The 22,830-nt window shown below is 41.4% G+C and overlaps 1 protein-coding gene across 9 annotated transcripts in view; it reads left to right on the top strand.

Moving 5' to 3' along the window:
* HIVEP2 (HIVEP zinc finger 2) overlaps positions 1-22,830 on the top strand; it is a 142,053-nt gene that overhangs the window by 76,800 nt on the left and 42,423 nt on the right. For 7 of the 9 annotated variants that reach the window (XM_061990835.1, XM_061990833.1, XM_061990826.1 and 4 more), the window contains one exon: positions 11,474-11,575. The exons of 1 other annotated variant lie outside the window; for it this stretch is intronic. The gene's annotated coding sequence lies outside the window, so the exon portion shown is untranslated. The remainder of the gene's footprint in view (positions 1-11,473; positions 11,576-22,830) is intronic. One more of the 9 variants, XM_061990832.1, reaches the window with a different exon arrangement.

The raw sequence follows: 22,830 nt of genomic DNA, 5'->3' as shown, positions 1-22,830 counted from the left end.
CATTTAACAGGCTGAAGACCACATAGGAATATGCTGCCAGATACTTCATTGATCTTAATTTCCTCAAGGGCATATTGAAGTCACTGTTTTCTTAGGAAAGTCATAGGTAAAGGTGTTAAAATGTTAAATCACATGAGTGCCCAGTAGGTCATACCATGTAACACACCTGGAAAGTATCTTTTCCCACAGCCTCTGAAAGCAGATCTCTTTTAAAATAAATAAAATAAATATGAAATCAGCTGTGGTTTTCATCATCTTAGTGAATTTATTTGTTTTCTTAAAGATACTCACCTAGTTGCAGGCACTTGTTTTGTCATAAAATTTTCCCGTGTCGCTGTTCATCATGATCCTCCCTTCTCTATCCAGTGAGAGGGCCATGCCTGCAGAAGGCAGCAACACCCAGCCCACCGTCCTCTTCCTGCAACTCCGGGAAAGGATACTTAGGCCAGACTGAGCCTCATTGCCCTGGCAAGGTGGCTGGGTGAGTGAGATTTGTCCTCCAAAATGGTGATGGAGCAGCAGTTGTAGTCATACTAGAGACTTCTTTTGCTTGTGGAGATACCGTAACCTTTCTGATCAGGACATGTATAGTGAGAAATTTTATCTCTGCATTTCTGCAAAAGCTAATGAGAAGTAAAAATTCCTATTAGTGGCAGAAACCATTACTGAAGTCTTTGCTAAGGACTTCTCACTCCAGTCCAAGGAAGAACGTGCCTTTTTTAAAGACTTTTGCTGCCATAGCTGTCTTGAACAAAGCCATAAAGAGGCTTGATCTGTAACTGACACAAAAGCTCTCACTGTGGATACACTCAGGACAAACTTTCACTATTACTGAAACACTTTTTGCTTGCTGGGTGAAGGAATGGGGACCTCAGGAAAAAGCTGTGCCATGAAATAACATGATTTTACTGGTACGAATGAGGACTGTGCTGGGAACATCCTGTCAGTACAGTTTGCTAAGACAGCTGCACTAGCAGAGCTATCCTATTCTGGTTACAGCCTTGTCTTCTGTTCCAGTTTGTCATGTGTGATTTATCTTTCTGTCACCTCTTCAGATCCCTAGGCACTTCTCAGCGTAAAAAGAAATTAAAACACAATACAGATGAGTCTGCTCTGTATTGGAGTCTTGACCTTTAATATATCAGGTTTTTATATATTGCAACTTTCCCAGCAAATAGGCTATCCTACAAGAACTGAGGTTGCTTTAGTGATCTACAAAGGTCCCACCTCAGCCATGCTTCAGTTTTATTGTTTCCTCCTACAAACTCTCTAGCTGAAATACTTTTGAGAGGAGATAAGGTCTTCAGGTTGCCTGGGAGATCATAACTATGAACTCCAGTGGTCCAATGAGGAGAAAAAAAAAAAGCATTTGAAATTAGAGAAAACAGCCTGGCAACCCAAGTGTCAGAAGGATTGCTTAATATTTTCTCCTGTTACACCAGTTCAATTTTTATCAGACTTCGGGGTTTGGGTTTTTTTCCTCTTAGTGCTCTCATTACATTTTCCTTCCTCTATGAAAGAAAATGTTTGCATTTTACTCGGTGCTTTTGTGGCAGCATTCCTCCTGAGCAGACTGGTTTGTTGCTCTGATGGCAGGTTCGCAATCAGATGCCTTAGATCAATAAACCATCTAGTTAGTTGTTGAGTATACCAGATTTGAATTTTTAAAATCCACAGTTGCACTTACAATACCACAGAGGCCAAAACCTAATGTAAATTTTAAGAGGTGTCTGAAGAATTACTCTGTATTTCAGCCATAAAACTTTGCCAGCATTGCTTTTTGACCAGATCACTATTTGACTGGGTTTCAGTCTCATATTTTTGTCTGCAAGGATTGAAGGTGCTTTTATTTTTTTTCCTCTCCTCTAGGAGACAGACAACTATGTCTTTAAAGAAACAAAACAACTGTGTCAACAGATGGGAGGCAAAATGCTGTGTCTGAAATAGGGCTAGGAATAAACTGTTAAAAATAGGTAGTCTTTCCACAACTGTTTCTTTGGACAATGTGGAAATCCTTCTTTACCATACTAGCATGTTATTAAAACTGCTAAAACGCTGCTAAAACCCCTGCCAAATTAGTGTATAAAACTGTTCCTAGAACAATAACTACCTTTATCGTGCCTAATTGTAATAGTCATGCTAGTAAAGGAGAAAGGCTAAGGAAGCTATACTGCCATGGGTGGACTTCTCACAATTCCTGTGACTGACTCAAGGCTGGCAGCAACTAGAACACAGCTCTTGCACTTGTGGGTACAGATTTTAATGATGTGACCTCCCTCTCCACCCCAACAGTACTAGGACAACTAGGACACCAGAGGATGTCTGAATTTTGCCCTTTCTTAGAAGTGATACTTCACTCCTAGGTATGGAAAGAAATAATTTCCTTGTTCCACAGACTATCTGGGGAGAACCCGTGACAATTTTGCTAACAAGTTTTTTTTTTAGAAAAAGAGAAAACTCTTTCCCTCTCCAAAATAGGAAAGCAAGCCAAACTACACTTTAAGGTGCTTGTTAGTAGCAGAATTACAGCTGCAGTTTAGACATTGCATTTCTGCTTTCCATCTGTTGTCTCACTTATTTTTGCTGTCTGTCTCCTTGCTTTCAATTGTCTCTTCTGTGTCTCGGTTTATCCAATTTTCAGGGCTGGCAAGCCGTTTCAGCATTATCACTGTCCTAATGGTTGTAAGGAGAGCAGAGAAGCTCTTTGCTAAATGTTCCTTTCCCCCCCCCCCCCCCCCCCCCACAATGCCTCTGCTCTTTGTTTGGTCGTTTTTTTGTTTATGCTTGGTGCTCCTTGTGGTATCATCTCTGAAGAGAGGAGATGTTTGCATAATGTGTATTTTGCTGGAGTCTTTTAATTTCTGCAAACGTTTGTATTCTACAGCTGGCAGTGCCTTTGGGGCAGGGACAGGTCATAATCTCAAACAGAGAACTAATCAGAAGGCTGACCCCATGCTGGCCATCTCTGGCAGCCTGAAGGAGCTGGAAAACAGGTAGAGCCTGGCCCTCCACCTTATCCTCCCCACATCACCCCTAGTTGGGAGGAACAGCTTCGGGCAGCTTAATTTATGGCAGCCCTGTGGCATTTGTAATTGATTCCTGATCTTTGAGGTGAAATGCAAAGGTAAATAAGGCCCCTTCATCTGTGGAGAAGGGCAGAGGTAAACGAATGGTGCAGCCTGCTGCTGAGTGTCAGCTCCCTCTGACCAGTTACAGCCCTGCTGTTCCTTTCCCACTTGTCCACTGTCAAGGAATGCTCCTGGGAATCCGTGCTTGCCTACAATTTGTCTCTGTTACATTAATGTTGCCAGCTAAAACTGAAGGAAATTTAAAGGAAAAGAAAAGGTTTCAGATTACTTTAGAAGCTGCTGAGTGGCTTCAGTGCATCAAGGGAAGAGCCGCATTCGGTACTGAGGCAATGTGTTCATTACCGCTACTCTTTCCTTATTCCCATGGGAGGGAAATGGAAATTGAGGAGTTGAAAAGCCCATGATATTCCACTCTTCTTCCAGTGGATAAGAAAGCTTCCAGTTCACTCTGTGAAAAGGTTCAGAGTCTCATCAGCAGTTCTGGATGCATGGGATTTCCTAGGGCAACTCCTTACCTCATCTTTTCTGTGTTACCTCCTTCTGCCTCTGTGGTCCTCTGCAGTTTGTGAGTTATCTCTGTGTCCACTGCAGGGATACATCCCATGACAGGTTATTTTTTTGTTTTGTTTTGTTTTGTTTTGTTTTGTTTAACCAATCTGTGGATGAATTAAAAATACAGTCACTTTACATGCATAAGTGACAGTTTGACTAACAACCAAATTCTACCTTCTCCTAGCATGATGAATTTTAAAGGAAAGTTTTGTGCAACATCCCCAGTCTGCATGAAACCCACATTCAGAAAGATGCATGCTGCGTATTCACTTTTGATTTGAGCACATGCTTTGCTTTGCTGAATTGGTTTTACTGATTAGAGATGAAACTAAGCATATGGTTAAATTATTTGCTTAGCTGTTGACTGAGGTTGCAAAATTTGTCTGCTGGAGTTTTCCTGTTGAATTCAGTGAGAGCAGAATCAGGCCACGGAGGTAGGGAGGTCATGTAGTTTTAATTGGCAGGATATACCAATTAAAACTTACTCCCTATGTATTGCAAAATGAGGTTTTGCTTTCTTGTTCCTGTTATTTTCAAATTCTAGTTGTGAATTATGGTCAAGTCAATATGGTTTCGTGGGACAAGTACAGCAAAAGTACAGCTCTCCTCTAGCTGTATCCAGGCTAATTGCTTGCTGTTGCACCACCTTATTTTTCAGATTGTTTCATTCTTGTGTTGGACACCAAAATCATCAGAAAACATTCATCAACAGCATTTAATAGCATATATCTAGAATGTGAAATAAAGAAACAACACATTTGTGATGCACCACTAATCTATTAGTAATTTATTTAACTCCACTCCTTCAGACATTCAAGAGAGTAAAACAGAAGTTACTAAAATAAAAGTGATTTTTGAAAAATCTTCATATTTATTACCATTTGTGATTTTGTTTTTTTTTTTTAACATATAATTCTTTCTCTGAGAGTCAGTGGTGATTGCAGAAGGTGAAAAACTGCAAACAAAACTATGGAGAAGTTCAAGTTAGGTATGGAGCCAAAAGTGTGATTCAGGAGCTGAAAATATCTCTGCGCTTCATGCATCAAACTCAAACACTGTGCTTTGGCAACACTCCCTGGATTAGAAGTGGAGTTTGAGGTCATTCCTCCTCCAGCCTGCCATGTATGGATAGAGCCCATGCTAATGACAAATTACTGAGTTACACATGAAGAGAAGAGTGGCATCAGCACAGAGGGATCTTGCCTCACTGAGGAGGACCAAAGACTCCACTGCTGCCTTTCACTTTTCTATCTGTAGACCTGGAGGATCAGTGTAGAGTTAGTGAGAAGGAGGACACTTTAATTAGTCCCCTTCGAGATGTGGCAATAGCAAGGGATGGTGAGATAGGGCATTTATCTCCTTGTAAAGAAGTCACACAATGTCCAGCAGAAGCACTAACAAAGTGTGTGGTCAGAGGTGGCCCATTCAGATTTTTAAGACAAACAGCCAAGCTGCCAGTGATGGTGCTTCATTGTGGCCACTGACATGAAATGACAGTAGCATATCCTGTGCTGTACAAACTGTCTTTGCAACCAGGAGCATAGTGTCAGTGACTGATCTCAGCTTATCAGGTATAAATCCAGAGTGCCTGTACTTTGACTTCCAGTCTCACTGAGGTCTTAGGTTTTTAGGTATAGAGGACTGATTTAGATTTTGCAAGTAACAACAATCAAAACTCTGTAAACAGACCCCAAGCAATTAGATTATTTTCCCCACTGACAAATTTCTCTTGTTCCCAGGCATCACACTTCCCTCCTGGTGTCCTGCACATCTGACTAGTTGCAGGCTTCCCAGGAGCAAGTTAGCTCTCATCTACCACAGTGCTTCTGCCATTGCTCTGCCATGGGCTTGAACATGGAGATGGTCTTTCCATGGAGAAAATTTTGACAGCTCAAGTGGTTGTCATGGGCTTGTAGGGCCCCTACTGTATTGCAGCCTGCCTGCGTGGTGGCTACAAGTGGCTCGTCCTCAGTTTCTTCATTGTGCACCTGGCTGTATTGGTTTTTCCAAGTGCAGGGGTGTCATACCAGAGCAGACATTCAAAGTGGGAAGGAGAGCTAAGGCACTTGATGTAGGAGATTCCTTGTAATGGTTTTGCCGAAGCCTGTTTGGATTTCGTAGAACATGAGCTTTACCTGGAATCCTGTCTTGGGCTCAGATGAGATCTATGTTTTTGCCGTCTCTGCCCACTCTCAGAGGATTGCCAGATATGCTCACATCTTGCTGCCAGCTGCCTGTGCATACAGCCCTCTTGGAAAGAGCAGGCTAGGCAACTGGGTTGAGCAATGTGTGTATAGGGACACTGTGTCAATTGTCAGCCTGACCATTGTCTAAAAGGATCAGGCCTGGTTAGTGAGGGCACTGATCTCAGCAGACAGTGCCTAAACTGTTATTTGCAGTGAGGTTATGGACCTATACTTAGGGGGATGTGCTCTTGCTAATTTAGCTCCTGGCTGAAGTGAAAAAAAAAGTAACCCAAAATCATAGTTCCAGTGGTGGCAGCAAAATAAGATCCTGTGTGGAGTGGGCTCTGGGGATAAAGGAGATAACGTAGGAAGGCTCCAAAGAAGAAATTATGGGCTTGTTTTTAATGAAGTGAGTCAGCAATGTGTAAAGTAAACAAACAAAGTTCATAAGTGATGTTCCAGAAGTCATTTGGCACGAAACATCTTTTAGGTAAATTTTGTTCTGATTGTTGGCACTCTGCAGAGCATGAGAGACAGTAAAACCAGGGCCTCTAACACACACGCGCACACACACACACACGTGTTAGTAAATATAGCTGGTTTTATTTATATAATTTGTATACATATGCACATATACAGATATACATACTTATATTTATGTATATACACAGATGTAGGTATGCATATAAATTCATGCGTGGATAAATTTCAACAAATTAAAATTGCACAAAAGTTTGTTGACGCTCTTTGAATTCAGATCTGCAACATGGTGCAAGCATGCAAGATACCAAAATGTAGAAACGCTGTCAATAAAATTTGTGTGGACTATCACACTCCTATTGAGAAAAATCTGAGGGGGAGAAAAAAATCATAAATACTGAAAAATAAATTAGGCTTCAAAGATCTTTTTGTTTTAGTAACGAAGACAAAATAATTACAGCCTAGAGACATTTGATTTAAAAAAATACATTATATCCCGTCAGCTTTGGAGGTCGTTCAAGACTTGATCAATTGATTTCATCAAGCAGCTTGTAGGAAAACATATTTGTGCAGTGTCGAGAGCTGCCAGAACGACCTGGAATTAAGAGGCTAGAGACACTAGCTATTTTAATTCATCTGTTCACAAGTGATTTGTGTGGACACAAGAACACCAGTAAAGTAAAGGGAATAATTTTCTTCCATTTTTTCCAAATTCAATTGCACATGGTATGATTGCATTTGATCAAGACATGAACATCAGTTTTCAGATGATTGTGTTCTGCCAGTGATCACATGAAGTCAATTTAAGGTATGACATTGCTTTTGCTTTATTCAAGTAGGAGGACATTTTTACTTCTAGTCTTAGCTGCTGTAGCTATCAAATTGTGTATATAATAAATTGTTCTTTGTTTAGAGAGTGATAACTGTAAAATATTACCCATTCAGATAAAAGGTAGAGACTGAGATTGATGCCTAGAGCTTAATGTATCATAGCTACAGTCAAACAAATTTTAACCTTCTTACTTCTCCCATTACAGACCGTAATTCAGAGGTTTCTCTGAACTTTCTGTGTTTGAAAAGGAGAAAGAGGGCAAAGAAAGCATTAGAAAATCCACATGGAATGAATTCACAGTCTCTACATGCTACAGTCCAGAAGCTTGCATGGTCCATTCATTATACTTACTAAGAAAGCATCTGTAAAGGGGGACTGAATCCATGGAGAGGAAGTAGGAGGTCTGCATGTAGCCTCACTGCTTTGAGTTACCGAAGTTCAAGCCCTTGTGTTATACGCTAGAGAAGCATGCACGTTTTTCTACCTGTGTTGCCTGACTCTTTTTTGGTGTGAACTATCCTATACAATCCTGGAACATACCTGTCTGATGGACCCAGTCAAACTGAGGCTTTAGGTAAATTCCTATACCATACTAAGGTACAATCTGTGCTGGAGTGCTATCTGCTGCAAGCTAGTTTAGGAGTAACCCTTTTACAAGTGTCCCTTTGTACTCTTGAGGCAATTTCTCCCATTTATTACAGTATTTCAGAACATTTGAATAATTAGTAGTAAATATTATCCAGTTGCTTTCCTTAAACTTTAGTTTCTGATTAAAATACACGTGACATTTTTGATAGTATTTGCTGAGTGCAGTGCACAGGAACCTCTCTGTCACCTCCCTACCTGCAGTTGACCCTACAGTGTCGGTGTAACAGATATATAAGTAGTAGTATAAAACAAAGTCCTCCTTCTCATTGATCCATGAAAGTAATTTATTCTTATGGTCAGATGATGCCAATGCCTACTGCTACATTTTTGTTTCACCACTGGAGGTGTGGTTTTATGATTACAAAATGATTGCAGGAGTTGCCAGGGGAGAAGCTAGCAGTCTTTCAAAAGCAGATGGTGTAAGAGTCATTATCAGGGCACTTTTCCTGTGTGTTTCCAAGTCCCATCTAAAAGGCTATTCCCTGAGTGGTGTCCAAGATACAAAGTTCAAATTGAAAAAAAGCCTCTTCCAAGCAGCAATAGATGCTGTGGTTCTCATACTCTCGTTTCCCTTCTGATGTGCTTGTTTAATCTTGGCTGGCAAACAACTGCAGCAGATTAGGAAAGTCATGACCACATAGGACCAAATACCAGCAAATGCTCAGCAGCAGTGGTTGCATTGTTGTCTGTCTTTTGTTGGGAAGTTGTTGAAGGCATGCTCCTTTACTTTTGCTGCCAGAGAACCAAGGATTGCACAAATTTTACTAACACAGTGATAAAAACAAATTAAAAGTTCCTGGTTTTAGTATCACAACAATGCCTCAGGGAGCTTTAATTGGGCAGAAAATTCCTGTTTGATGACACATGCATTGTCTGGGGTTGTTAAAGACTCTGCAGGTTGGCTGTTCTCTTAGACCACATCCTGTTTGCTAGCAGCAGTGCTGCTGTGAGATGGTAGGTTAGAAAGGAGATACATTAGTACTGCCTAGACAAAATCTTACTGTCCTTAACCAGATCTTGCTCTGGATAATATTTCAGCTAATTGTAAGTAACACTTAACCTTCTTAAAGACTCAGAAACTGATCCAGCCGTCCCTGAAATCAAGGGGAGTCTTTTACACTTGGATCAGAGGCTGACGTATCCTTTGAGGAACATTGTTGAAGACAATGAGGTTACCACAGTGAGAGGAAAGATGCTGGGTCCCATCAGTTAGGAGCTAAAAAAGATATTAGGAAATATGGAATACAGCGTTCCTCAGGTTTTGATTGAAATACTCTTTATGAAGCTGGAGCAGCAGCAGTGTGATTTTGATTCATAAATGACATCTTTCATTTATGGCTCCATTCTCTTTTCATGAAAGCCCTCTCTGCTCCTGCCAGGGTGCTATAGAGAGGATATAGTGAGAACATATGATGAGAACAAAGACCCGGATCTTCAGGTTGTGGATAAGATAAACCAATTCACAGTGCACGTGAACTAAAAATAAATGTCTGCAAGCATAGCCAGCATCACTAAGGTGAGCTATGCCTGTGAAAGCACAGGGTAACCTGCATGGAGGCTGAAAGGTGTCCATGTGACACCAGGGAGAGGATGCTATGATCCAGAGCACCCTAGGTCCTACTGAAGGATGGGGGAATAAGGACTCATGACTTCTTTACTGCATTGCATTGTTTTTTAACTGGAACTTTTCTCAGGCCAGCTGTAAAAGTAGCAAGTGAAATACTGGCCCTGCTAAAAACAGAGTTTTGCCCTTGAGTCCAGCCATGCCAAGGTTTCACTGACAGATTATAACCGCAGTGGATCCTATCTGTTCCAAAGTTGAAAAGTGGTTCCTGGCTCCACATCCAGATCATTTCCTAGAAAGCTGTATATTGATGTGATAAAGCATCAGGGTCTGGAGCCAGAGTGTATGTTATTTTATATACTCAGATGCCTGTATATACTACTGTTGACATTGCCGATCAGTGGCACGTTATCATTTGTTTTTGTTGCTGATAGCAAACATTACAGGAAATAAAAGTGTGTAAGCATATGCCTTTTATTGCTAACCAGTTCCAGGCTTGCTTTACCTTTCAACTTTTGGCACTCTGTTTCCACAAGCACACATCTGCATTCTACTAGCAGTGGAAGTGCTGTGCATTGTCCATTCCATGGGAAATAGGTTTTGCGCTGTGTATGGGGCAGCATGAACTGTTGCCACTTTCGCTGGAAGCAGAGTGAAGTTTACTGTTGACTTCAGTGGTCAGGCCACCAGCACAGGTCTGCAAGTCCGATGTGCTGTGTTTGCAATTTTCCTGTCCAAGTCTTCTGGCATGATCCTCTGCCATGATATTTGTAAGCTCTTGAGAAGCAGGTCCTTTTCTTGCTGCAGTGACCCAACTGCCCTGAGATGGTGGCCAGCCAGGGCTTAGCATCACAGCCAGGACAAAGAGCAGGAAAAGGGACAACATAAGCTGCTCTTCTGTCTGTCACCCTGTGCTTCTATGGGGTTGCTGCCGTGTCCAGGAGAACATACCCCTCTGGGATGCCAACACGCCCATCCCTATCACATCACATGCAGTGACATCTCAGATGTTGGCTTTGAAGGACACAAGGAAAGGACACAAGTCTCAAATAAAGTGGCCTGGGTAAAATACGCGCTGTGGTTGTCCATGTATTCACACTGGTCTTTAGCAAAATCAGAATAGCCAGACCTATTGGAATATGTGGTCACTAGAAGACCACTGGAGGTTTGTTGCCTCAGTATTAATGAGGTGGGCATTTCAGTCAGCTCTATTATGTGCGAAATAGATGAGTCCTCCAGTTCCTAGTACGTTGCCTGCTTACCCTGATTAAGGACAGACTCTGTGTATTCAATAACCCTCTCTCTGCAGGTGTAAATTGGGCAACCTGTAGCTGTCTGACATGTCTTAACACATTAATGAACACATCTCCAGGTGCTCTGTGCCTCAGACACACAGATGTACATACATGCCTGCATACATGCATGCAGCAGGTCTTTTGTATTGGCAAGTGCCCTTTTGTGTTATTTCTCAGAGTACCATCACATGTAAACAGAAGTGTAAGCTTTATGAGTGATTTTCATAGTGTTCACTGATAACTTATTTTCTAAAACAGTCTAGCATCTTATAGAAAGGGAATTTTTAAAGTGCGGTGATAGATGGAGAAGGAACGTAATGAAAGACAATTTCACTGCTCTGATTTAATAACAAGAAAGTATTTGCTTTGAATTAAAAAAATATATGCTCCTAAATTCTGCTTTGGAGCGTAATCTTCTCAGACAGAAATTAGGCAGAAGACTGAACCGCAAGCCTTAAGGGTAAATAGAGTAGAAATGCACTTCCATGCTTTGTATGTTTACACTACCTGCTGTATACATCCTGATTGAAAACGCATCATTGCGCACACCTCTTGGTCTTGTATGTCTATTATTCTCACCTTGGAATATGTTAGTTGGTGTATATTCTAGCCCATGGCAAGTTAGAAACCACAAGATGACTACCAATTGCTGGTGCTACATTGCTCTGAGGGAAAAAAATCTGAGCAGCAAGAAGAACTGTGACTGAATCTGTGGAATGTTTACACATATTGATGTAGCCAATGCCAAAATGTCAGTTGGGTTATAAAATCAAACAGTAAGCTGAATCGACCACAATCATTAAAAAACTTTCATATTTGTTTTCCAGATAGGTGGAGAAGGGAGTCAACAGCCGTATTTGCTGGAGCGGTGAACCAAATTGCCTTGACTGGAACCATTACTCACTTGCACCTTTGACAGCAGTAGACAGGTAGGAGAGCAAAGAAAGGATGGGTTTGAGTCTAAGGCTAAGATAAACTAGACATAAGCTGAAACACAAGAAATTCCATTTAAACATGAGGAGAGTACTGTGAGGGAGAGGGAGCCCTGGCACAGGCTGCCCAGGGAGGGTGTGGAGTCTCCTCCTCTGGAGGTTTTCAAAACCCACCTGGATGCGTTCCTGTGTGACCTGATCTAAGTGGACCTGCTTGAGTAGGGGAGTTGGACTAGATGATCTCTAGAGGTCCCTTCCAACTCCTACCATTCTGTGATTCTGTGAATTCTGTGAGTGAGCTGACACAAGTGAATAGTTTTTCATTCTCAGAAGGCTTCATATGGAAGTCACTCATGTTTAAATACTGATTGCACATCCTTATGTTACAACGGAAGTCAACTGTTGCTGAGGGATTTCTCTTTTTGGACAGGTTATGTTTTTATTCATTTGAAAGTGCTGTCTTTGCTTGGTCCACATATTTGATATGCCACTTTCCCTTCTTTGTGCCATTCTTTCATTAAGCATCCAAGGAGCACACTTTTTGGACCAAATAAACAGAAAAATGTACTTGTAAAAATACAAGAAGAAATGATGGGTGAGGTTTTGATATCTGAAACGATTTGATTGGTTTGGAGGGTTTTTTTCAGATTTTTAATTGTCCTGAAGTATAGGTTGCTAATTTCTGCTTGACTGTGTTACTATTTCAAGTGCTCCATTGACAGCCCTGTTCAAGGTCTATTTTTTCCTCAGTGTCTTGAAAAGTTGGACACAGAGAAACTGCAGTTACAAAAGTGTTGGCACTGTGGTATAAAGCTAAGTCAAAGTTAGTGGATTCCCAACATTAGCCTCACTATGGTGTCAGATAGTTCAGAAGCCAATTTATCTTGTAAATAAAAAGGTCTGTTTTCAGCTACTCATTCAGCTCCATATTTATTTGGGTTTGTAGACACAGGTTTGACAGGTTTCATGTTTACTTTGTCTTTAAAACTGTGCCTAGGTGCAGTACAGAGTTACTTGTGTTACTGTAGGAGACCTGAGGTGCTCAGAAATTCCTCTTCTCTAATCTTACATGTACAGGCACATTGATAGAGAATTGTTAGCCCTCAGAATTTAATAACACTGTCCTGAAGTAGTGAAAAGTTAAGAAAAAGTTATCCAACATTTATCTGCAACTATAGGAGCTAGGCATATAAGGAAGACACCAAAGATTCTTATGTGATATTATGACTGCAGGAGGTGTTCAAAGAAAACACAGAATGTATTTTGAGATAAAACCCCCAATTTTTTCAGAACTGTGTAAATGATGTTCAGCCTATGTTTCATTCTATATATGAACTGAAGGAAAGAGTGCAGGGGGTTAAATTGAGATAAGGTTATCCCTTGAATATTTATTTGCTCAAACACAGAGCTGTTCCAAAATATTCTGCAGTCCAAGGTGGTGCTATATGGGATATGTCTTCTTGTGATTCTCTCTCCAAGTCCCTGCAATGAAAGTTCTCTGTCTCTACGTTGCACTTTTTCCCCTCTGCAGTCTTTGAGAGCTAACTGAGGCCTTTCTGTGCATCCTGGGATCAGAGCTGGGTGGGTGAGAGCAGTGCAAACTGATGTCTGTCAGCAGGGGTGTTGTCTAAAAGCACGTTGGCAAAAGAAAAAGGCATCATCCCTGGCAGAGGCCCTGTGGAATTTATGTGGAAAGTTCAGCAGGAAAACAAACTGCCCTCATGCACCCCTGAACTCTGCTGCCAGTTTGTGAAGCGGTAACGGCATGTGAAATTTATAAGCAGAAGTAATGGCATACCCCTGCAGTAAAGAAACCTAGCCACATCCTGACTCACCAGGCAGGATTTAGGTGGAAAACTGAGAACTTTGGTACACAAAATGGGGTTTTAGCATAAATTTTTCAGATTTCATTAGCGTGTAACTTAATGGTGTTTCTATGTGTTATGCCCTTATTGCTGTGGCTCTCTTGTATGCTGAGAGCTCTCCCTGATAATGTGTCAGCCCAGTAATGGCATGCTTTACTTTTTTGTTTAGAGCAATTGAATTTTATAATAGATGCTCCCAGTTACCGTTATTGTAACTGTCATAAAACGTACTGCTACTTTGTGTGCTAAGGATATTAAGGCAAGCCCTTAATACTGGAAGGGTAGTAAATACAGTGTGTGAGCTAATAAAAGGGTCCTGTTAAGAAATTGAACCCTCTTACTGCCTCCTTCACAGGTGAAAGCTTGCAGTCTGATTCCACTGCTAGATACAGGGCAGTAGGAAGGCACATACTCTCTTGAGACCAGAGCACGTGATACTGCCAAACCAGTAGTCCCAGCCACCCTGCAGGGAATGATTCTTCCAACAAAGCGAGATTGCACAAGCTGTGGTATGGAGGACTGGCTTCTTTATTTTGAGTGAGAATCCTTTAAAGATCCTGGTCCTCAGTTCTCTACCACCTGAAACCTTTTTCTATGTATACCTGAGCAAAGTGAGTGCTGAGGAAGCATAAAATGCCACTACCCTAGTGCTAAAAGAGCTGTTGTCCACTTTGCCCAAATATAATTGACTATTCAAAGGGTGAAATAAGTTCAAGGTCTCTCTTTTTGTTGTGACATTGCCCCTAGATACTGCTGCTCATTACTGGTGGTGTGAACAGGAGGAAGCCATAACTTTGTGGCAGTTGGAGCTCAAGATGTGAAAAATGAGGGGGAAGCAAGAACACTCATTTCTTTACCTGATATTAGTCAGAGAGAGGAAAAACATATTTCTTCTTCCACGTCTAGGAGGTGAGTTGAGCAGGGTGGTGGGACACCAAATTCATTTGCTCACTCCTCCACAGCCTGGGACAGGAATAAAGAGATTAGAAAAAACCCAGAGCAGGCAGAAATGGGCACTGAAACTTCAAGTCTCCCAATTTCTGGGCCACCCTGTCTGAGCTCTAGCCCTTCCTGCACTGTGTTAGGGGTGGAGGACAAGTGTGTGTGATGTGCGTGGAGGGAGGCAGTGGAGGTTACTGCAAGCTGCAGGTGAGCAAGATTTGGAAGCAAGACGTCTGCTGCAGCCCCTGCTGTTGGCCCTTGTCCCCTCAGTGACAGGCTGCTGCTGGCCAGGCATTGGGCTTGTGGCACAATATTTGTCTGTTTCCTTCAGATCTCCCCCACCAAAACCATAAAAATCTGGAGTCAGTTAATGAAATCTAACAGCTTAGCTTCATTTTTTGTTCTCCATGCACAGTAAGTGCTCTGTGTGACTGCCATGTAGCCACAGACAGCTGTATGATTGCCAGCAGCGTGTTAATGTGCCGTATATTGTAAGGAGACGGTCCTTGAAATCCTCTGGCACTACAATCTGCTACTTTCAAACTAGAGCAGAGACAGATAAGGATATTGCAAAGGAGAAATTCAGCACTGGATATTGTTAAACTGAATCCTTAGAAAATGGATAGTTTTGGCAGTGCTTCATATCTTGTAAGTAGAACCCATAAATAATCAAGTAGAATATAGTGTACTGCAATTTCTGCTGTCTAAGCAAATGTCTTGGTAGGGTAATTTAAAGACAGACCTTTTTTGTTGTTGTTCTAGCCAGCGCTGCATGAATTAACTAGCAATGCTGGCCTCTGTTAGGCATTCTGTGCCAGGATCAGACAGCTGTGTGTCTACCTGCCGAAGGCACTGAAGTTGACCCAGCACTCTGGAGTTGGCCCAGCACAGCGTCGAGGTCATTAGCGTCTGTCTCCTGCTGAGCAGAGCTGGATTCTCTACTGCACTACACAATACTGTCAAAGGGACCCATTTAAAAAGCAAGAAATGTAAATAATTTTGAGTTACAGGCACGGGTAAAGTTTCTTTCTCTGTAATACCTATATGAACGTGTATTTATCTGGCTGTGTCATCACTGCAAGTAACCTACCTTTTTGTTAGGAGTAGGATGTGATAACAGTATTGACGCTGAACCACCCTTGATGGGATTCATTTTATGTAACTTTCAATATATGCCTATACCTGTTTGCATCTCTGTTTCTATCTAAAAATATCCTCAGGTTACACATTGAAGGCTTACAGCTTCAATGAAGACATAGAGTGAACAATTACAATTTTAATTCTGTAGTGACATATACACAGAATTACTGTAACATGCTGCTCTGTAGCAGTGCTAAACTAAATACTTCAAAATAGAACGTAGAAACTGCAGAATTTATCAGTCTTTATTCCTGTGAACCTTGCTTTTTGTTTCTGCGTTTTTATCGGGAATGCAAAAAATCTACATTTTTGAGAAATTACGTAATATCCAGTGCCCTGTGCAAATCTGTGTGAGCAGAGTCTGTTGCTCACTGATGCTTCGCTGGAAAGTTCTGAGACTGCAAAGTTTCAGCTGGCTGGGAATCTCAAATCCATACTAGCAGTTATCTCCAGATGGCTGCACTCTTATTTTGTACCAAGCCTCCTAGCATCTCGGTGTTTGTATGTTTGGAATGATGATGTACACTGTTCTACTTGGTTTTGCAAGAAAATGTACAGGATATTGTATGATGAGTTTTGACACATGGTATAACTCAAAGAAGAGGTTGGAGTGCAAGTGTGGGGAGAGAAAAGGGGAAAGGAAAGAGTAGAACAAGAGAGAAAAGGTATAGGAAAATGCAGCAAGGAGAGTTTGTCAGTGTAATGAATTCAGTCTGACTGGCAAATACAATTTGACTGCAAGTTGTGAATTTCATTGAATTTGATCCAAGAAAGGCACAGCTGAGCAATCTGCAGGAAGCAATCTTTTCCTAGAAGTATGCAGCTCCAAACTGTACACATTCTTCCACTTGGTCGTAAAATGTCTATGCACCACTGAACCTGTGTATTCAGATACTTTTGAAGAGAAATCAGTGTATTGAGATACAACTAAAGAATAACAAAAAACATCATTGAATGTAGACTTTTGAAAGAAGAAAACCTATGTAGTTTGAAGTTGGCCAACGAAGCCCTGGTGATAAGGACAGTTAATCATTTCTGCTGCAGCTGTTTCCTGACATTTTTGTAAAATATTGTGGAAAATGTAATGAAGGTTCGTTCAGTAATGGTTTCAAGCTTGGCTAGTGGAAAATATGACAGTATTTCCATCATCAATTAAGAACAAGCAAGGCTTTTTTTTTTTCCGTAGGGGAAGTGGTATGCAGTTTGTACTGCACAGGAAACTGTAGACTTGAGAGCAGCTGTTTGATAGTAACAGGTATGCAGAGAATATGGAGAAGAGCCTGGGCCCTCTTGTCACATGTGTTTCACTCTAGAATGACCATCTCTGTAATATACTGGAAAAGACAGCTTACACTGTCTAGCATATGAAGTATTCGTTCGAGTGTCTAAGTCTGAAAATCCCTTCTCGTCACTTCAATAACAAGGCTTGTATCAATAAGGTTTTCATTGTGATTCTATTTTATTACTGTGATACCCCTAAGGAATAACTCCTTTAGGTGGAAAGATGCAGGATTTTTTTAAACTGATGTCTGAACTGATGTCTTGCTTACAGTTCAGTCTTGGCATGTGTGATGTTCACAGCTGTGCTGCACGCCTTGATGAGCACATGTGGTTGCTGTGCTCCCTGGGTGCAGAGCAGCAGTACCCCTGCTGTTAACTGACTAGGCACTTTGTGGTTCAGGCTAGATGGGAACTTGTCAGCTGTGTGTGCAGCACTGACATGGGCTGTGCATGTGTGCAAACTTGGTAGCATATGTGTGTAAATGTGCAAATAGCCGAGAAAGTGTGTGATTTAGAAACACAAGCATGGGCAGAGGGTGCATTCTGGTCACAGATCAGCATAGATGAAGGTCACTGTAGCAGCTGAGCAGCGGCCTTTGTCTTCTCCTTCACCTCACAGCCTCCAGCGCCTGGCAGACGGCCAACTGCCGACAGCCTTCTCAATGGCACCTTGAGACTTCTGCTCGTGCCACAGCTCTGTTGTGCTTGAGCTCCTCCAGCTCAACTGTTAGGGGATGCTGGGCCCACTCTACTGTTGGACAGGCTTTATGTCGACAGGAGGTAGTGGAGAAAGAGGCAACGTCTACTTACTTGAGAACAAGTTAACAAAGACCAGTCCTATGCAGTCAGTAGAATTAACTTTTTTACTCACGGGGATCTACATTTTGTTTTGTGTTAAAAATGCACTGATGCGAAAAGACAAGGCTGGTACAGAAATATTGTACGTTATTGCAAATGTTTAGGTGAATGATCTAGGTGCTCAGCACCTTTGTGGACTATGAAAGGTTATACAGTCCCACCTACTCTAAAAGCTTTTTTCTTTCTTTGACTTTCTGGGGTACTTTGAGCCCTGCCATAAATATGGTTTCTGTCCTGTTTACACAGTATTATGATTCATGCTAAAGTGGCTGATAGAAAGAAAATGGGTTATAATGAATGGTTTATGCTTTCCTAATATCACTCTGTAAAGGAGATGCTTACTCAGTGCACCTCCTGCAAATTTAGAAGATCCTTGGCAAGCTCACAAAAAATGTTTTGTCTTACTCTCTGTAATGTTACATCCATGATTTGTCACCACTTACATAATCATATGAAAGTCAGCCCCAATTTCTCTCACCCTGATGCAGTCTACTATGAGTAGCTTCGTTTAAGATTCTCCCAAGCCTCCAGTCCCTAGTGCAGATAAACTTGTTGCTGAAGTCAGTAACGGCTTTACCAATATCAGAGCACTAAGGGCAGTTTATGTATAAGAGCCTGTAATTAATCTTGATTTGAGACATTAAAAGATTAATCCTTCAAGCATCTCATCTGTAACCACGTATATGCTGCTGCTGCAGTCAATATACTGTTGTGCCTGTGGTGAAACTGTAGGATGTGCATGGGAGTAAGGGAAAGATGAAGACTCTACCCTTGCAGTTTATCTGATGTGGGAAATCTGAGGGCAATGGGTCAGACATGAGCTACTTTTAAACTTCTCAGCATGAAGGCTGTGCCTACAGCTGCTTAGGAATTTCCCATAAAAACAATTTGTCAATTGAATACGGAATTTCCACAAGAACGAGTTTTCCACTGGAAAATCTCCATATTGCTATTTTTATTCTTTTGTTTTCCCATGGAAATCTCTGAATGAAATACTTCCTTTTAAGTCACCTTACTCCACTCCACAAAGATTAGCTGAACTGAGCTAAAAGAGTTTCAGTTGCTGTTAAGTTGCATCTGCCTGTTATTCCTTCTCATCCCTTGACAAATGGCAGTACAAAAATTTTATGATTAAGAAGTTCCTGTGGGCAGGTCACCTTGACAGCTCTCCATCTCCCACACTGTATTGTAGTAACTCATGTGAAAAAGTCTACTAACTACTGAAAAAAACAATGTCTGGGAAACCAGAGTAGCTGTGGCCATTTGTGAACTTAAGTCTTTGCTGTTCAAACTGAGTTTCCCAGATTTTTTGTGCTTTTCTTACTGGTTATTTAAAACGTCTCTGTGGGTTGTAAAACTCTTGGATTGCACTTGAGATTAATGGGGAATAAAAAGTAGGTACATTTAAGTGATTGTAAAATTGTCTAAGGTCACACAATCAAAGTGAAGGACTCCCACACATATCTGGCTTTGTTGCCTGCCCTAACTGTCCCTATGAAAGGCAGCTGGATAATTGCTGGGACATGACTGAAGATGACTGGACACCTGGTACTGAATATATGGTCAGGGAGAGAAATGTTGCTGACACCAAGACGTTAATTGTATCACACAGTGACCTCTTATGAACAAATGAATGCACATACCAGTTTTACTTTTTAAGTTAACAGTTTGAATAGTTCACCAAGATTTGTAGGAGATGATATGTTTTCCTTATGGTACTGTGTCTCCAGATTTTCATGAATCATCATCTTGCTGTCCTTCATCATCTCCTTATCCTGTTCTCATTTAGACATGGCGCCAGTTCTACTTAAAGTACTTAAACCTTTGGCTATATTTCACGATCACCAGCTAGCAGATTTGATGATTGTGGCTGGTGGCATGCACAGAGCACTAGTCTCTGCTCTCCACAAGGGGAATGTCCTTCAGAAGGAAATAGGTTGTACAAGAACGCATGCTGCGTAACAGCCACTGCACTGGAGGAAGCTCACAATCTACATGAGGCTGAAGATTGGCACGGATTTCTTCACCTCATGCACACAGGAAGCAGCATGGCAGATGTCTAGCTTTCCTTCAGGCAGCCTCCTCTGTTCTTCTCAGAAAGGCAAGGGAGTTGTGGTTAAATCTAACCTTTTACTTTCTTACAGATACATAACTTTAAACTGTTAGCTCCATTTTAAGTTATCTCTTCCATGGGATGAGGGGCAGTTGAGCCTCAATCATGTTATATCTTCCAAATTAATGACTCAGAGTGAAAGTCCTGTGCTACCCTTACATACAGCAGAGCAAGGTGCCAGTGCATCTAATGAAACAGACAAGTGCAAAACTCCTCCTCTGTACCTCATTTCTGCCACTCTCGTAGGATTCTCTGTATTTACCTCTCTCTCTCACTCAGTTACTGGTTTGTTTTGGTGCTCACAATGTTCACTGTGTAGCCTGAATCAGTTTTCTGGATATGAACCTTCTCGTTTCTGGGAGGATGACAGTGACATCTTGTGAGGAATTTGCTTGACTGTGAAATCAAAAGAGTTTTTTGAGATCTGCCTTAGCCAGTAGCCATGCCAGCATTCCCGTTCTCATCAGAGGGTGCTGGGAGCCTCCTGTCCTCAGACCCTTCTATATCCCCACTGCTCAGCTGTTCTACTAGTCTTGAGGATGAAGGGGACAGATGTGAATTGAAAGAAGAGGTGGCAGGTAAGGATTGATCATTTATTCATTATTTAAATACATAAAAAATTGATGTGTTTAGGAGATAGCAGTGTAACTCATAGGAGATACCAATACAGCTCACTGGCATTCAAGGAAACATCAATTAGGCTTTCCATTCTAACAGCCAAGATAGAATGGTAACTGAAAAGCTGAACACAATTTCAACGATAGCACAGTGTGACACCACCGTTTCTATCTGTGTATTGCCCTTTGGGGAAAAAAATAAAGCCTAACTCGATTTTAATCCCCCTTACTAAAAGAAATGGTGTTATAATTGAAACTGGAGGGTTTTTTTCACCTGTCAGGATTTAAAGTGCAGGAGGGATTATAGCAATTATTCAGACCATTTGGAAATTAAAAAAAAAAGCAAAACACACATTGGTGACAATCAGTTGTATTTCACAGTTGCATTGCAAAAGCTACTAATGGCCTCAGTTCTAAATTTAAGATAGGCAGAAATTGTTCTGTTTGACATGTCCTAAAATTATCCAGCACAAAAATACTTTGGGGAAGTGTAAAAATTAATTCTCCATTTTTCAAAAGGCAGCTTAAAGGGGAAGGAATGCTGATGTGGAAGTATGAAATAAATGCCATCTTGGTAACAATTTTACCAAATGCAGGAAGAGTCATACACTTAATGTCCTTGTTCTAAGATTGTTGGAGAAAATACTCCCACTCAGATAGAAATTCACTGTAAACAGCTCTCTTGCTGTTAGAGTTGATGTACTTTTGAGGATGCAGTGGCTCTTAGAAGGAGCGGAGTGTGTTGTGCAATAACATGACCTTATGTTGCATAGACACTTCCAGTTTTGGAATGTGAAATGTCTGAAACTGGGAGTGGGTGGACGAGAGGTGGAGCCAGCCAGGAGCCTGGGTGGCTGCGTTTCTGAGAAACTCTCTTCTGATGGTGAGTGCTGCTAATTTGCCAAGTGTATGGCTAAAGCCTTTGAATAGTGCTAAGTCGAACCACTAAACAACATCAAGTTGCAAACGGACGTGGAGCTATAGGGTGGTATTTTGGAAGTTAAACATGTAAAACTTAGTCGAAAACAGGGCCGAATTCTTTCAACCCTGAAACCACAGCCTCCCTAAATGCGTCAGAGACTCTTGATGCTGCAGCAAGGTCAGCTTCCCTCCACCCCCCCCCCACCTGTGAGTCAGGACAACTCTATTAAAGGAAGCTTTTATTGGAAGCTGTCAATAGAGAGGTAGACAACATGCAGATGATGAGGACACAGTGGGAAAGAGTTTGGATTCTTTGCCTGCATAAATGGTTACCAGCAGGGAGAAGACCATTTTTCTGGAGAACAGAGGGATACCGAGGAAAGAGTAGTATTTGAGCAAGAGGTAGGTTTGCCTGATTTCACCTTCTCTAATTAAAAATGGGACTCAGAGTCTACCCAAGCTGGCTTAGTGTCTGTTTCTCAAGGGGGACAAAGACTTAAGTCTCCTGTGGGCCAGTTCTCATCCACAGTTCCTTCTGTATCTACTTTTGCTGAAAATTGCAGTAAAATAATCTTAGTTCAGCTCAGCCCACTGTAGAGAGAAATGGAAAACTAAAGAGGAAACCAAAGGTATTGAATGGGTGGAAATTTCAGTGGTATGATCTTGATTTTCAGGCAATGCTGGTGTTTTGAAGTAGAAACTTTCTGTGGGGTACTCATGCGCTTACTCTTTCCTTTGCTATAAATCTAGACTTGCTTATGGTTGGATCAGCACTATTAGGACTTTACAACATCAGTGAACAATCCTGTCTCATTTATATTGGTGCTTATTTAACTTTTTCCTTGTTGTTTGTTCTTGCTGTTATTAACTTGACTACACTAATGGAGAGTTAGCATAGATGAAATTCCTGTAACAAGCAGCATTTTAACAACTGGGACCTGTGGTTTTAGCTGTGCTCTTAATGCTGATAGGTGGCCTGTGCTCCCTGAACTCATTGCTACTGCTACTGTAGAAGAAATATCTTGCAGCAGTTTTGTGATTAAAAAGATACCTTCAGAAGTATTTTACAGTGTCAGTACTTTTATTATTTCTATATGAGGCTGCTAGCAGAAGGAAAGAGATCCTGTAAACCAGCTGTAGTTATTGAATTCATGACCTGTCAAAAAAGGTTTTGGTTTCCAATCCTGACAAGCATCTTGGTTGAAAAGCAGAGTGTGGTCCTGGCTATGCAAAAAACTGACCTACCCAAGCCCTCAGCACACGGACTAACACTGCATTTGAGGGATTTTCCTGAGGCAACCCATGTGGAGTTTTCCACTGTATTCAAGGCTTATGTTGTACCGCTTTGATCCATTTTCCGTTTAATTGTTGGAAGATTTCTATTCACCTTCACACAAGCTGATTCAAATGCATTAAAAGAGAGCGGGGGGGGGGGGGGGGAAAGTAGTTTCTCTTCTTTGTACCTCTAATTTTCATGTCAATATTAGGATTCAGATTTGAACCCACAGGTGATGC

Source organism: Colius striatus, chromosome 2, assembly GCF_028858725.1.
Source record: "Colius striatus isolate bColStr4 chromosome 2, bColStr4.1.hap1, whole genome shotgun sequence".
NCBI lineage: Eukaryota > Metazoa > Chordata > Aves > Coliiformes > Coliidae > Colius > Colius striatus.
This window is presented reverse-complemented; position numbering and strand designations above follow the sequence as displayed.